At 39.2% G+C, this 16,047-nt stretch overlaps 1 protein-coding gene across 5 annotated transcripts in view; it reads right to left on the bottom strand.

Annotated features, from left to right (window-relative positions):
* ATP2B2 (ATPase plasma membrane Ca2+ transporting 2) overlaps window positions 1-11,334 on the bottom strand; it is a 1,528,737-nt gene extending 1,517,403 nt beyond the window's left edge. For all 5 annotated transcript variants that reach the window (XM_078661398.1, XM_078661399.1, XM_078661400.1 and 2 more), the window contains exon 1: window positions 11,225-11,334. The gene's annotated coding sequence lies outside the window, so the exon portion shown is untranslated. The remainder of the gene's footprint in view (window positions 1-11,224) is intronic.
* Window positions 11,335-16,047: the final 4,713 nt, after the last annotated feature.

Raw genomic sequence — 16,047 nt, 5'->3', positions numbered from 1 at the left:
TATCCCTATATTATATCTATCCTCTTAAACTACCCAGAGATCTGTGTGCACATCTTAACACACCCACTGTCACAATGCAATTCCAAAAAAGGAATATTACAATTTAAACAAAAGCAAAGGTGCACCACCAAAAACACAGACAAGGAAAAATAAATATTTGAGTCTGTGTCCACAAGTATAGTCTTCACAGTTGTTCTTTTTATTTTGATGCAAATTTAAAACACGATCAGGATGATGAAACAACGATACAGCCAACGGTTTTCTACAGCTGGTAATCAAATGATTTTATGAAGACGTGAGTGGTTGGGTACCTGATTATTCTAGGATGCCATCACACAAGAGTCTATACTTGGTACACTGGTATCAGAATACATTTTCCATCTTTAGCCACATGCGTCATGCCAGGTAGTTCTTTATGAGATGTAGATTACATCCATCAGCCAGTACAGTTGGAGCACCGTCGACCACTGCATGTGAATAAACCAATCTTAGCTGATGGAAGCAGAGGTCTTAGTAAATGCAATGCCCTTCAAGGAGTCTTAGGAAGCAGGCAACAATCAAGGAATGAACAGTGAGGCTAAGCAATAAAGTGTAGTAAAAATCCCACACAATTAGAAAGGAGATAAGTGTCTTTATTAACAATGTGTGTTCGTGCTCATAGCATTTGGATGTTTTATCTATCTACAGTTCTCCACGGTGCTATGGAGCGGTCATAGTTTCGCTCTTTAAAATGTTAATCTAAAATGCTGGTACTTTGACAAATTCTTACCATATATTTACTGAGGTTGGGTGGTGTGTTTGCCCATAAAAACAACAGCAGGAAGGGGAATACAATTTTGGTTTTGTAAAGATGGGTGGACTAATAAGGAAAGGCGTATAGACAACATCATTATATTGTGGCATAAAAGAATCATGCAAGGTATAGAATTTTCATTGGAACCAGGAACCACCTCATATCAGATGTGTAAATTTGCCAACACATTAAATGCGTTTTATTGTTGCTATAGAAGGTGGCTTTGCCAAAATCATAATTTTAAATTATTATGTTAGCATTATAAACATAAAGGCCCTAAGGACGAGACAACAAAACTGCAATAGTCCTGTGGTTCCAATCTTCAGTGCAACCCCTACTACGCCCCTTATGCTATCACATTGATTCTTTTGTCACGTATTCAAAAGAGTCGGTACAAACGTGTGTTTCTGTAAATGTGTAACACAAGTGATCCATTTTAAATGAGAAATAAGAGAGTGTAGAGAAGAGTAAAAGGGTAACAGCATGAGGACAACTGCAATTAACGCTGAGTCAACTCTCTTTGAATAATAGCAGGTGAAAATCATGTTGAAACTTCAAATAGTTTTAAAAGCTTATGTTTTCTAATCACATTCTCAAAAATCTATACAAAGCATTTTTAGTGATTCCAATAAATTGCAATGAAAGCTCTAAAATAAGGTAGCATTCAATTAGGTTCAGCATAATATGCAACATGTGTTTTTCCCCTGTGTGCCATATAATAATTCTATTAAGCACTTAAAGAACGAAACTGTGTGAAAACAAGACCACCCAAATTTGGCCAGTGGTAATATAATCAAGGGTTCCATATGAAATTTGCACAATGTTTTTCTTTAGTCCCACCGGCGATTAAGAAAAGTTTATCTTGTCACTGATCCACTACACACTTGATTCTTGTAGCGCATGGATGATAAACTGCTAACATATAAGAAATGTTAGATCCACTACGTCTTCTAGATCTTCCATTAGAAAAGGAAGTTATATATTATTACCTGTATTGTATGTTGCTCTTACTGAAAGGACCCCATTTTTATTTGTGTCTTGAATTTATGAATTAGACCGAAATACTGTTTTCAGATTATTGGTCAGTAGTATGTCTCCCTTATGTCCATGTTTTTCTTCGAATCAGCACTAAAGTTAGATTAGTGCCTTGGAAGGTATTTTCCACTGTAGCACCCCTGTCAAATATAACTTTATGAAAGAGTAGCAGATTACAATAAGATAGCTCAGTAAGCAGTTCTGCAAGACATGTCTCCTGCGCCCTAGGCCATGCTTTATTAAAGACTGTTGAGGTGCCTTTCATAAGTTACATGGGTGGAGTCTGTGCAAGGTGAGGACTTAATATCCTAACCTGTCCAGTAAAGGTACATTTGGACAAAAGGAGAAAGTACGCCTGTGCACAAGATTCTCATGCTCTCTTCTGATTTGGATAAAAAAAATGGAAAGGGTAAGAGGGAGATCTAGATGGGCAAGCTTGTGACTACAATGAAGTTGACTAAGAGACATAAGAGTCATTCTTCGATTAGGCTTATAAGCTCTTATGACAAGAAGTTCTTAGGTAGCCAGAGGCAGAGGCAGAACAATATAATGTTGCAAGTGAGGTTTAATGAGCCTAAGTGATATGCAGAGGACCCTTGTCTATGGTTAGCATGGGAGAGGGTATATAATTGTAAATCAGTGTACCACAAATCCACACCAGGTCAACACCACGTTGCTTTTAAAATTTCCATTTGTTCTCCAGGGGTTTTGAAATTATTAATTTGCATGCAAATAAAGGATCTGGCTCAATATTGTGTCCAGGTTATGATCATTTTATTTCTCATGCAAGTGTGCTTCCCTGCCGATCTGTGTCGGAACAACCAATTCGGAAAGGCTGTCCAAATCCAGTATCGTAATACGTCAGGCTGGAAACTCACTCCATAGATCCATACGAGTCAGCTCCGAACGACTCAGCTACTCCGTATCCCGTTAGGAACCGATTCGGAAAATGGAATGGTTTCCGACTATCATAATTGGTTGGTTGGAAGGCTTTCTGAATCAGTCAAAAAGATGGGTCCCGAATCGGTTTCGGACAAACCGAATGCCATTCGGAGCCTTTCTGACTGACAACATAGTTGGCCCCTTAGATTGATGATTATCCTGGCAATTCTGTATTATTTGCTTCTGTATCTTGATAGGGGACAAAGCAACAATATATTAATATAATTGGAAATTAGTTAGAAAGACACAGAGTGACAGACAGGGAAAAAGAGTTTAGAGTATACTTTAGTATACAGCAGTGGGTAAGGTGTGGAATGTTCTCAAGCAGAGCCATCTGGCACATAAAGGCAAAATAATGAATCTATAGACAATGGAGGTGATATGGGATCCTGGTAGCTGGAGGTGGTTTACTGGAGGAAGGTAGTAAGTAGACCAATATTGACTGAATGCTAAAACAAGCCTTTTCCTCACTGTCCCTTACCTCGGACACTGGTTGCTAACTGAACAGACTTCACGTCAGTCAGACAAATATGTGTATGTGCTGCTATTAATAGAAGCTTGTATCAGTAAAAATGGAGAAGCCCAGAACGTGTAGTGCAGATTAGCAATTCTAACGGAAAAGGTTTGAAATTTGTGACTTGTACCAATATCGTATTCTTTTTTTTCGCTCCACTATCTTAGTTGATGCCCTATGGTAAGGTGCCAATGAACAGCAACGCTGCATTGGATAGTGCTCCATGAGTGGGGCTGCATGATTTATTGCTTTGAACCATATTTATATTTGGCATTGAGGTCTAGTATATGGAGTTCTAAAATCCAAATGTTCATTTAATATAGACAACTTCTTCCTCCACATCATTACCATTTAGTATACCATATACAGGAAGGGAATTGACAGCTGATTCTCTGATATCCTGGGAGCTGCTCACTGATTACTAGTGAAAAAGCTGTTTCTTATCTTCTGTGGATGGCTGATGTCTACTCTTCTATGAATCACAGACAATCGTCTGTGCATTTCTGCTCTGCAAACAATATATATGTTGGGCTACACCATAAATCCCGTTTAAACATACTCATGTTCAGTGTGCACATTCACATTGCCCATTTTGGAAAGTTTTTTTAAAAAAGGTGACCATTTTCGATTGGTTTGGCTTTGTCAATGCTTGTGAAGCAATTCAGCAAAAATCGGCAAAATATAAGCATTACCAGTACCACATAGATGAAAGCAGAGCCTGATAGTGAATTGACAGTGGGGCTATTACCTGTAATTGTGGTGGGGCATACAGAAAGTGAGAGGTAGGGGTTGAAAGGATATTGGCAACATTTGAGCAGTTACAGCCTCTCAGATAAGGACAACTGTGAAAAATGGTAACCTCCAATGGCTGAAAGGAGTTAACTTATAGCTCTCTATATGTACCATACGTATGTGTGTGTGCTATACTATATTGATAACAGGGTGGATGAGTGCTCTTGTCAACTGAAAGAAGAACATTTTTTCACTACCTATATGTGGTTATTGTGAGATCTGCGTGTGTGCACATGCTTGTGTGTTTTTACCCAGGTCTATCCCAATAATTTAATTAGATGTGTTATGTAGCTGATGAAGAGTAAGCAGAACTGATGAGTCATCAGGGATTAGAGACTGACATGGGTGCTGGAAAAAGGTAGAGGCAGTTTTGCTAGAAAAGGATTGATGGTGTAGTGGGAGATTTTAGGTGGTGTCTGGAACATTGGATTGTGGAAGCATATTTTGTTAGAGATAAGCGGTCAAGCACAGACCAGAATATCTGGCAGACATGGACAAGAGAAAAGTGCTTATAGAAACTTCTAAGGAGATTTACTGGAAGAGTACATATTTACAGAGATTTCAGTAGAAAAATGCCCAGCGCCTCCAAAATCTCCTTTCGTATCAAACTCCTCAGCAACCTTCACTACAATTCTAAAGCAACCTAGAAACACATATTGTTATGCTACAATGGGTGAACTTGTAAATCACTACTTCACAGCTAGTCAAATGGAAGTGCATACCTATACAGTATTATTCTAACAACACCACCTTCCCTTAATAAACGTTAGACACCAGTTGTATGATTTATGCTGAAAATTGATACTCTGATACCTACTGTTGGACTTGGCCCTGTGTGATTATAATTCTAATGTGTTTTGGATAATAAAAAGGCTATTTTTGTATTTAACCTTGTGTGGAGTTTCTTTGCTAGTTTGCCCTGTGTGTTGCTGTTGTGTGAGTGTGTTGCACAAACGCTTTACACATTGCCACTGGGATAAGCCTGACTGTGCTACCAAGGGGTGAGCAGGGGTTATCTTCAGCGTGTAACTCCCTTGCCCTGACTAGAGAGATGGTTTCTGCCAGGCTGAGGCGCATGCCCTAGCCAACCAGAAATCCCATTTCTAACAACCACTTGTTTATGATCTCTGCTAATAATGCCAATATAATCAAGTCAATATAAATGCATGAAAGCTGAATTTCTTTTGTATATATAATTAAATGGCGAACATGTGAACATGAATAAGCGGGCAAGAGAGCATTACTTGGAGTGTTTATATTATATGTATCTGAAATAAGGAAAGACAATAAAGGAAATACATTTAGATTGCCTGGAATAAAAATAGCAGAGGAGAAAGGACATTTATTTGGAGAATGCTAGCATTGAGTAAGGTTAAGTGAAGTAGGAGGCATTTGAGAAATTCTTAAGGACTCAAGAACAACACTATTGATGCAACCTACGAAATCTATTGACAAAACATTATACTATATCAATGAAAAATTAGATGAACTCAAATAATATATAGGTGAATAGTGTAATGTCCATAGAAATACATAATTCATGTTGGTATGTCAGCAAGAATAAGATTATGTCACCTACAAAGAGCAATTTCAGTTGTCAAAGCTGTTATCAGCTAATTAGCATGTATGTCCTCTTTAGGATATGTCTATCACTAATACATGTTCCATTGTCTTTGGCTTGAACACGGCACTGCTGTAATATGCTTGAGTAAGCACATGAAATGTTGCTGGAAAAGTGGAGCAGGGAAGATAGATGGAATACAGAAAGTGCAAGTGTGGAGATTAAAAAGCTGTGGGTTGGCAGTTGGAGAGGAGTAGGTTCAAAGGCGGGCTGTATTGATGGATTGTCAGGGTGTCCTCCAAGAACAGAACAAACGAGGTATTTTTAAAGTTCTCTGTTTTCTCTTCTTATTTGTGTCCGCTGCAGGCAAAGCAAGACTCTTTTTCATGCAGGCCAGGTTGAAGGATAAGATGTGTTCGCATCTCAAAGTGGGTAGCATAGAAGAGTCATGGAATAAAAAGCAATTATTATGAGAGGTAGTAATTATTGTATATGGATCCCCACAGAATTGGAGATGCCCATACTTTTACAGTTACACTTAATGGTAGGTCCAATTTTTGAAATAGAAAAACATGTGCTACTGTAATTTGATCATGTGTCAAAATACAAAGGCATGTGACAAAGTAATGTAAGATACCTAAAAGTGTTACCCAGTATTAGGATGTTTAGAGCACAATAAATGTGCTTCACTTGATTTAGCATAACTCAACAAACTAAAATCCAGAAAATAACCAAATATGGCTGGTAGCTCACTTTTATATTTATGAATTGTACTTTTCTATCATGTCTCACCTGGTACCAGACTGTACATACTATAAATACTCAGGGGAAGGTTTTATGACTCAACAGGTTAATGTCGGATACTCAATGATCGAATAAATGTATCTATGCCATAGAACTAAATGATGAGGCAGATAAGAGTTTTGCACTACTTGACAAAACACCTACAATGTATACCACCTAAAGACGTTTTCCACAATCTTCACAAAATCCTCACTTAAGGAACACTAATTTGAACATTCCTGACTAAAAATAACTCGACAAAAAATGTAATTGAAAACAAAGTATGCTACATTTAAAATGTACTCCTATAACATAAACAGCAATTGAGTGGGTATGTAATTGCAGGGGTTGATTATAAACTCAAAAAACACCTTCTGAAAAGCTAAACACACTCACAATATCTAAAAGACTATGCTTTGAAATGCAAATAAGTTTAAATTTAAAAGCATTCAGAACACAAAATAATACATGCAACAAAGAAGAAATAAATATGTTGGGAAAAGAACCCAGAGGATTTGTAAAGGGAAGGGTGGGGTATGTGAAAACGTGAGGGTATGTGTGGAAAAGTCCAGAAAAGGATGTGCCAGAAGGAAAGTGAGTCAAAAGGAAAAGAGGGGAGCTCTCTGTAAAATGAAAAAAATGTAAATAAACTTTTAGCAAGAAGACATTGGTCGGGTTGACTTTATTAGTATGGACAACGCCATGTAACAGGAATAATATGCTAGAATTGTCACTACATTTTCAATAGGTGGGGATTCTTTGTGTGAGTATTACTGATGTAATAATTTCGTTAATAATGTTAATTCTTAATGCATCAAACAATCTGTGCTGCTAAGAACAACTAAATGGTTCTGCTAAGTTTACTTCCTGCGTGTCCTGTGGGAGAAATTCTTGAGTCAATGATTCCAGGCAAAAGGTAAGACAGCACAGAGAAAAGAAGTTTAACCCTAATACCGTGTGAAAAAACTGCTCCTTTAAGATGTACCAAACAATTGACACCAGCATATCACTAGAAACAAATGGAGATATATATAGTGTTCATACATACATGAATAGGGAACAGTTTTGGTCTGCAAGAAAATACCAAAAAATAGAAAGTTCTACATACTGGGATTACAACCTCAACTATCAAATGAGAGTGCAGGGATATTGAAAGGTTGTGTGGGAGTCCAGTGGTGCCAACAACAGAAACATGGTGCTCAGGCATGGATTGTTGCATGCTTGCTGGGAAATATGTATATAACGGTAGAGGTTGCTATAGCAAATACAAGGAAGTCTGGGGCCCACGGAGGACACACAGAGAGAGGTATGTCCCAGACATGACAATATTGGGGTACCTTATCGTCCCTATTGATAAGGAGATATTGAAGCCCCTCTATTCCGTTATCTTTGAACTAAGATTCCTGATGGATCATCTATTTTATTTTTTATACATCTTTTCCTTTTGTTTATTAAAATAATTTAAAAAATGAAACAATGGGTTTAAAATGACAGCATCGAGAGTAAAGTTTAAATGAGGGAAAATTATTGAAAATGATTGTCACAGACCAGTTATTGCAGACTAACATCTGTAACATTCTGTTCAAGACGATGTCAATGCAAAGGAATGTTCTAATAAACAAGTTGTGCAGAAGTGTGAAAAATGACATCTTGTAGAAGAGATAACTCAAAAAATGATAAGCTGGGCAAATGTTTATATAGGAAGGGCTTTGATAAAGGTTACCCCCAGGATTATGCAGCTCATCTACATATAGGTGAAAGGAATGGCCCACTGCTAAAGAGGTGAATGAACAGCTAGAATGGTGCACAAATTCCTTGTGTCAGATTTCCTCAAGCCTTCTCTACCCCTTGGCAAGAGTGGCTTTCCACTTTCTATACATTCACATGTTAGACCAACGTATGCTAACATCCAAATCTAAAACCACTTAAATGTTTTCTAACTTGTAGATAATAGTGAGAAAATGTAATCTACTATTATAAAAGTGTCCTATTTTTCAGTATTAATTTTGCCTGATGGCCTCAATTTAGCATTAGGACTAACAATATCTGTGGTCAAACAGAGCATCAAAAGCAAGTAAAATGTTCCTAGCTACCAACGAAAATCCTCAGAACAAAACTGTGAAAATACATCTCATTGGTTAATCCACAGAAAATCCAGACTCGCCTAGATGGTTAAAGTTGTAAGTACAAGTCATTTGCATTATCAATTCTAATTGCACTTCTGTAACCCTTAATTTCATCAAAGAAGCCCTGACAAAAGGTGACTTGTGAAATGGAGAACTAGAGTTCACACTTAGCTGGAAAGCTAGGAACATGATATTTGCATATATTAGGAGTTGGATTGCATAAACCCAGAGCTCTATAGAGAGACCTCTGTGCAGTTTTAAATTGCAGCACGATGTATATTTAATGACTTCCCATCAAACTTTGAAATATTTATGTTTGTACCTAAAGAAAGAATAATTGTCATCCCGTGGGCCTGGAGCTGCAAGATCAGAACTCGAGTAGACGTATGAATACATTTTCAAGCCTTCAGAAGTAATAAGACGCAACATGATGCTGCGTACTGTAGGCGCTCTAATCAATAACGAAGGGAGTTGTGTCCATGGGGGGAGAGAGAGTATAATACACAAACATAGGGCTGGCCAAGCTCCATAAGACTGAAAAATCGTGGCTTGATGCAGGTCTTAAAAAGCCCATCCTTATATATGGTCAAAAGCGCATTCTCATACAATCGCTCCCTACACATTAAAAGGAAGAGGGACTAGATCTGGAGATATAAGCAGTCAGCAATGCTGTTGAAAATGCAGTGCGAGGAAACTTCAGTCACAAGGTCACCTCACGGAGAGCCAGACACAGGCAGCACAGGCTGGAACTGGTGGCGTGAACAGTACTTAACGTAGGTGAGTTAAATCTCCATAGGATTATAAAGACGCATGTACCAGCCCAGGAATGTCTTGTTATAGGGTCTTGACTGTACAGATCCCACGTTAGCAAAAAAATATTACTTAAAAAAAAATCCTTTCATTTAGCTTCTGGAGACTGGCTGTGTCCCCCTGAGGTGACTCGTGTGCAACACACCTGATATACATTTAGGAAAATATCTTTAAGGTACAGCAAATTCACTGTCAATAGTCGAATCCCTATTTTTTTTTTATATATACTAGCAACTCAGCCCCCACAGGTAGCAAAGCCTCTTGCAAAGGAGAAAATCACAAACAGTCGACATACAGTGCAAGCTGCAAGTCTCCAAAGACCTCAAAAAGATGTTGCCCAAGGTTACTTTTTTCATGACAAGGGTAACCTTGTCCTGCAAAGACCGGGGCTGACCTTCCACCAGCCCTTGTCAGCAGAACACCTTGGGCTGTAACATTCTGTCCTACCAAGCAGGTCTGCAGCATTCCGATTTATAGCACAGTCAACATGGATTAAAAACAAAATTCACTATTTTCAACTTTCTGCACCATCACCAGATTGTAGCCATCAAAGCACAGGTTATCTCACACATTCTCATGCCAAAATCACATTTTATGAAAGGGTTTCTGGGAGAGGGGTATGAAAAAACACAATAACCCTAACAGTGTGTCTGTAGTCTCCCTAATCCGCATAATATAAAGCTGGAAGCAAGCCAAAGGTACAACAAATGCCCATTTTAAAAACCAATGCGGGGCTAAAAAGGTGCACGCGCTCATTACGCTCACCACTGCAGGCGCCTGGGCACGCTGATCCGCAAAATGCTTCCTCAGCCGGCGGTCTTTAATTTTGTGAGGGAAAGAAAGGCAAAGCTTTCAAAGAAAACCCTCGCATTTTATGCAACGCCAATAACTGCTACACACTCCACAAGGTTATGCACCTTCACTGCATTTATATGCGCATCGTCCTGCTTGCAAGGCTCACCTGTTTGACTAGCCTCCCCGAGCCAGTCTTGACATTACAACGTACAACTGCAAACCACTGCACCCCCTAAAGCATTTCTCTCTGTTGTGCACTATTTACACATGCTGATGAACGCAGGGAAGTTATGCGGCCACTGTGCTGTATCGGAATAGCTACATTATAAAGTTATTTACCACAAAACCGTCCGCATCTCCACAAAACATGGCAAAAAAACTGTTCTCCCTGACATGGTACTTACTTTGCAAACAGGAGCCAGCAACGCGACATTTACTCAGCCGGCACGCCTCGCCTTAAATCCCCATTCAGGGGCACAAACGCTCAAGGTTTTCCCCAGTATATTCTTTCCCCAGGCGCCAGCTGAAGTTGCAAACAGGGCGCGCATCCATATTCTAAGATCTTCGCAGCCCTAGTCTGAACCACTGAGGGGGAAAAAAATACTACATCTAGCAAGGGAGCTCTCTCAGGGGTCACAAAGACAAGGTTACTCACAGAACAGCCTCTTTACGCAGCATCGTGCAATTATCTCAGCGAAAATCGGTCTGCAGTGACTTTTAGGCAAAAACAAACAATTAGACAGCAGCAGCAGCAGCTTCAGCGCCTCCCCGCTCGTCCACGACCGCATGCCCTTCGCCTGGAATATCACAGGTGAGGGCCGTGGAGTGACGGGCGCGGGCTCCCTTTATCCTGGCGCGACATTCTGACGAAGAAAATGACCCCTCAACACGTTTTCCGAGCGTGAACTACCCAGCCAATGCATCACTCTTTCCAAGTATCCACACCATTTTCCCACATCAGCTGCTGCATCCAAGAGAAGCGAATCTGCCAAATAAAGCAGCCCAGCGCAGACGAAGGAGGGGGCGGGGGGGTCTCTTGTTTTTATTCTCATGCTGTGGATGTCGCTACTTACTTGGCTAAGATATCATCACAAATCCAAAATGATTTCAATTACACAGCGGAGTAATCACTGTTCGGCATCTGTAAGGGATTGATAAGCAGTGCTACATTACAGGAGTCCCTCTGCAGACTGTACCATCCGAGCCAAACAGGTGGGGGGTGGAGGGAGCTAATATTCCTGTCACAGCATCTCGCCGGCACGGTGTAATCGCAGGGGGTGCTTCGTGTCTGCGGGATTGGGGTTGCGAGGAAAAGGCAAATAGGCTCGACAAACGGAGGAAAAAAAATCTGCTGTAGGGGGAGCGGAACGAACCATCGTGTTGTTGGTTGTGGTTTTAATACTTCCCCTGGGATAATGACAAAAATGAAAGATGGCAAACCACCAGGAATATGCCACTTATCAAAAATGGGAGAAACCTTCAAGGGCGAGCATTGTCAAGTTCTATGACAGTCAATGGAGAGCAAAATGGGGGGATTTTAGGCAGCGCTTAATTTGTTAAAAAAATAAGTGCCAGGGCTCTCGCCAGGAAGCCACTGCAGCTTGCACCACACATTCCCCCTGCTATGCTGCCAATGATAGTAACAACACAACTACTAACCATCACACTTCACAAGTGTGAGAATTCAGAATATTTCAGGCTTCCAAAGCTACGAGAATGGCTTGGGCGCCAGGTAATAGTCATTTCAAATGCATATTGAATTAGTAATTACCTGCTGTTGTGGTCATCTCTCAATTAGCCAGACAGCACCATCTTGTGACAGACTGTCACAAGTGCCGATCTTGACAATTAAATGCTGGTGCCCGGCCCCGGAAGCCACTGGGTCAAATTAAGCACTGGTTTTAGGGTCCTTTGGGGAGGAACGCTTGTAACACATATACTCAGAGGAGGCAAATGTAGAAAGGGTCACGGCAGGATAATGTTTGTCCTGCTCAATATTATAGAGTGAAAATTGCAGCAGAGACGCAACCCTAATCTGTTTTCAATGTTTGAAAAGGAACATGTCATGCATGCATACTGCATTATTATATGTAATAGGCTGAATTCAAAGCAACAAGCACATGCAGAATGTATATGATCAGTTAAAATAAGGTGTGCCTGTTCAGTTTTAATTTTTTGTTAAGTGAACTGTGACAATAATAATACTATTATTATTATTAGCATTATTATTATCATGAGTATTATTATTATTGGCCATTATATTCATGCACCAATTAATATAAACCTTAGCATGACAATATGAATTATATTAGTTATAGTGCTGCTAATAAATCAATAATAAGAATAATAAGAATAAAGCTGTGAAACGCTAGGAAAACACCAGAAAGTTTTAAACTTTCCAATATATGAATACAAAAATAAATTACTTTTGTTCATATCTGCAGTGATCCTGGTTCATAGTTGGGGGCAGTGAAGTTGCAGTTATTATTACTATTTTATTATGAATATTATTATTGTTATCATTATTATTGTTATATATTAGGCGCTTTTACTTCCTATTTAGATTTACATTTATAAAATAAAAAGATGTGACTTACCTTTGGAAGCTGCAATGGTGCTTATAATACTTGTTTTGAACTATGTGCCTAGCATTTAATAGTATGTTTTAATAATCTTTGTTAATCAATCAATCAGTCGATATAATTTTATTCAGCTTTTGTAAAGAAAAAACATAAAAGTTAACAATACATCACAAAGGCACATGAAAAATACAATAGTACTTGTCATATATCATATTTAGTTGGGGTGGACAGTACTCGTGGAATTTCACACCACTGAATTCTGTAGAGTTCATAAAAACTCAGTGGGTGGGATTCCACAGAGGTCCGCAAGCATGCAGAATGCGGCACATCACGCTCATCACGTTTATTTGGTGCCAGGAGCATGTTGTGTCCTTTGATCAGTACAAAGGCCACTAAGCAGCGTATCAGAGGTCGCTGCTTCTTTCCGCCACTGGAGTAGATTTTGTACTTGAGTAGCAGCTTTCTCAACGCAAATGGTCACGATATGCCGTGACCGGACACATTGGGAAATCTTGCCGGGAGGCATTCTAGCAACCAAAAATCACACCAGGGGATGAAAATTCTCGCTTGCTCATGACAGCTTAATGTTGGTAAGCCGCATTGAGAAAAAACTCTGCCACAGAGCGGTTGGTGGAGTTTTGCTAGAATTTGCGCTCCAAGTGGACCTCAGAGTGGGCAAAACTCTGCAAACTTTGCCAGCGGAGTGGAGTTTATCACCCAGCCCTAATAATTTTTTGGATTCCTAAAACAATTGCATGTAAACATGCCATATCTACGAGGATTGTGCTTAATATAATGCAAATAATATTTTGTCAATTTATGTAGTATTTGTAAGTTACTTAATGTTTCATTTGTGATGCACAGCAGATAAAATGTGTTGGCTTTGTAAAAAGTGTTCCCTTCCAAAATGTACTTTTACATATTATCAGTGATCAACATCACCTATTTTAAGTAACATTACAAATTGCAAGAAGACAAAACACTTGATGGAAATGGTCTCATTTGTTCACACTGAAAGTACAGATGCTCAAGGCTCCATTTAAGACACTATAATAACGAGGTTACATGAAAGCTCTAAATTATCATAGAAGACTGGACTGCAAAATTTGTTTATACGAGGAAATCAACAGTGTCCAGTTGCATGAAAACATTGTTATCCTGGATTTAACAATTTTAGTAGAAATAGAAGCAGATTATTTTCTCCGAAATAGTTTTTTTGTGTTAGGTGTATTATCATTTGTGGAATTACAACACCTGTTGTTTTACAAACACACCATTCACAAGGTAGCACTTCACACACTTCATATGTTCAAAATATCCTGAAATATGAGAATCACATATAAAAAAAATCAGTGCACAAACATCGATTCATATAGTAATCCTGCTTTTTCATAAGGGGTTCATAAAGGTGCAGTAATTCCTAGTTGTAGTATGTACATCGAGGGCCTGATTCAAAAAGGGCACTTCCATTTTGTTTTTATAATTCAAACTTTTGAGTTCGTTAAGAATTTAAGATTGATTCAACCAGAGAAAGAGAGAGCTTCAAGAGGAGGCCTGGGACAAATTAACACTGGCTGCAGAAACATCTAACAGCCATTGTTCTGGGAAACGGTTAATTCATCCTTCCTAAAAAACGAGGCGATCCCTGAAATCACATCATATGTCAGCTGTGAGGCATGGGTCACACATTTCACAAACATTTTTAACCCAGGAAATGTAACTACAACAGACTCGGGGGTTTTAGGTATTTGGCCAATCGTACCACTAAATATTACACTCAAAGAGGTGGAATATGGTATTAAAAGCAGCAAGGGGGGGAAAGCCCCCGGACCTGATGGAGTTCCGATAGATGTTTATAAAGCAATTCCTGCTCTTTGGGGTCCCATATTAAATAGGGTTTTCAATATTGCTGTAATCGAAGGATCCCCTGCAACATGGGGAGAATCAATAATTATTACCGTTTTCAAGAAAGGGGATAGACCCGATGCAAAAAATTAGCGGCCAATTTCTCTTTTAGACTCTTCCATTAAAATCATGAGTAGGGTCCTACTGGTTAGATTAGGGGAGAGGGCAGAGGAAAAAGGGATCTTAACACAGTCCCAATAAGGCTTTAGGAAAGGTTTAGGAACATTGGAGCAGTGCATTAATTTGGAATTAATAATAGGAAAACATACATGTGCAAAGCAAGGGTCCCTTTTCCAAAGTTTTGCTGACCTAAGCAGCGCGTTTGATCTGGTAGATCATACCCTACTATGGTCGATCCTATTAGGACAGGGTGCCCCGGAGTCTATTATCTTTTTTCTGGCTAGCCTCTATGAAAATGTATTGACATCTGTACGATATGGCCAAAAGGGTGAGTGTACTCCGAAATTTGAAGTTAGATTGGGCATTAGACAAGGCTGCGTCCTTGCGCCATTGCATTTTACCCTTTTTATTAATGCAGTGGACGCAGAGCTTAAACTTGTTAAGTCTGACGCTCCACAGGTGGATGGTCATGATGTGCCGGTCCTGCTTTATGCGGACGATGCCGTGCTTTTATCAAGAACTCCAATAGGATTACAGAGGCTAATAGATACATTTGTTGCTTTTATTAAGGGTAGGAAACTGCAGATTAATAGGACCAAAACCTATAGTATGATTTGTGGCCTAAGGCCTGGGAAAGTTAAACCCTTTTTTGTAGAAGGACAAAAAATACAAATGGTAGATAAGTTCTGCTACTTAGGGATAACTTTCTCTGGTAATGGTAAATGGTCCCAGGAAATGATAAATGTTAAGTCCAAATTGGCAAAAAGTGTGCACGGAGTTTTTAGGTTTGCTGCCAAAATTGGGGATCGCAGAATCAAAGACATGGTGCATATTTACCAGTCTAGATGCACCTCAATTGCACTTTATGGTGCAGGGGTTTGGGGTCATTACCATCATGATGACCTACAGACAGAGGAAAATAAGTTTCTTAAAAACCTGCTCTGTTTGCCCGCTTCGGCATCTACTGATCTTATACATAGCGAAGTGGGGATTAACCATCTGACAGATCTAATAGGGTTAAGACCATTATTGTTATGGAGCTCTATATGGTTGAAAGAGGAGACCACATTTAACAGGAAGATTATTAAAGACTGTCTCCGTCTAGACAAATGCCTAAAGATTCCTTGGCTCAACTAAATAGTGCAATCCTTTAAAGATCTATGCAATATAAATATCCTGGAAAACCCAAATGGAGTGATAGACATCTCTAAGATGGAACTGAAAATCAAGTTTTTGCAGGATAAGAATTGAGACCGAAAAAAAAGGAGTAAGCCTTTGATAACCTGTCA

Source organism: Lissotriton helveticus, chromosome 9, assembly GCF_964261635.1.
Source record: "Lissotriton helveticus chromosome 9, aLisHel1.1, whole genome shotgun sequence".
Lineage (NCBI taxonomy): Eukaryota > Metazoa > Chordata > Amphibia > Caudata > Salamandridae > Lissotriton > Lissotriton helveticus.
Note: the sequence above shows the minus strand (reverse complement) of the source record. Positions and strands in the feature narration are given on the sequence as shown.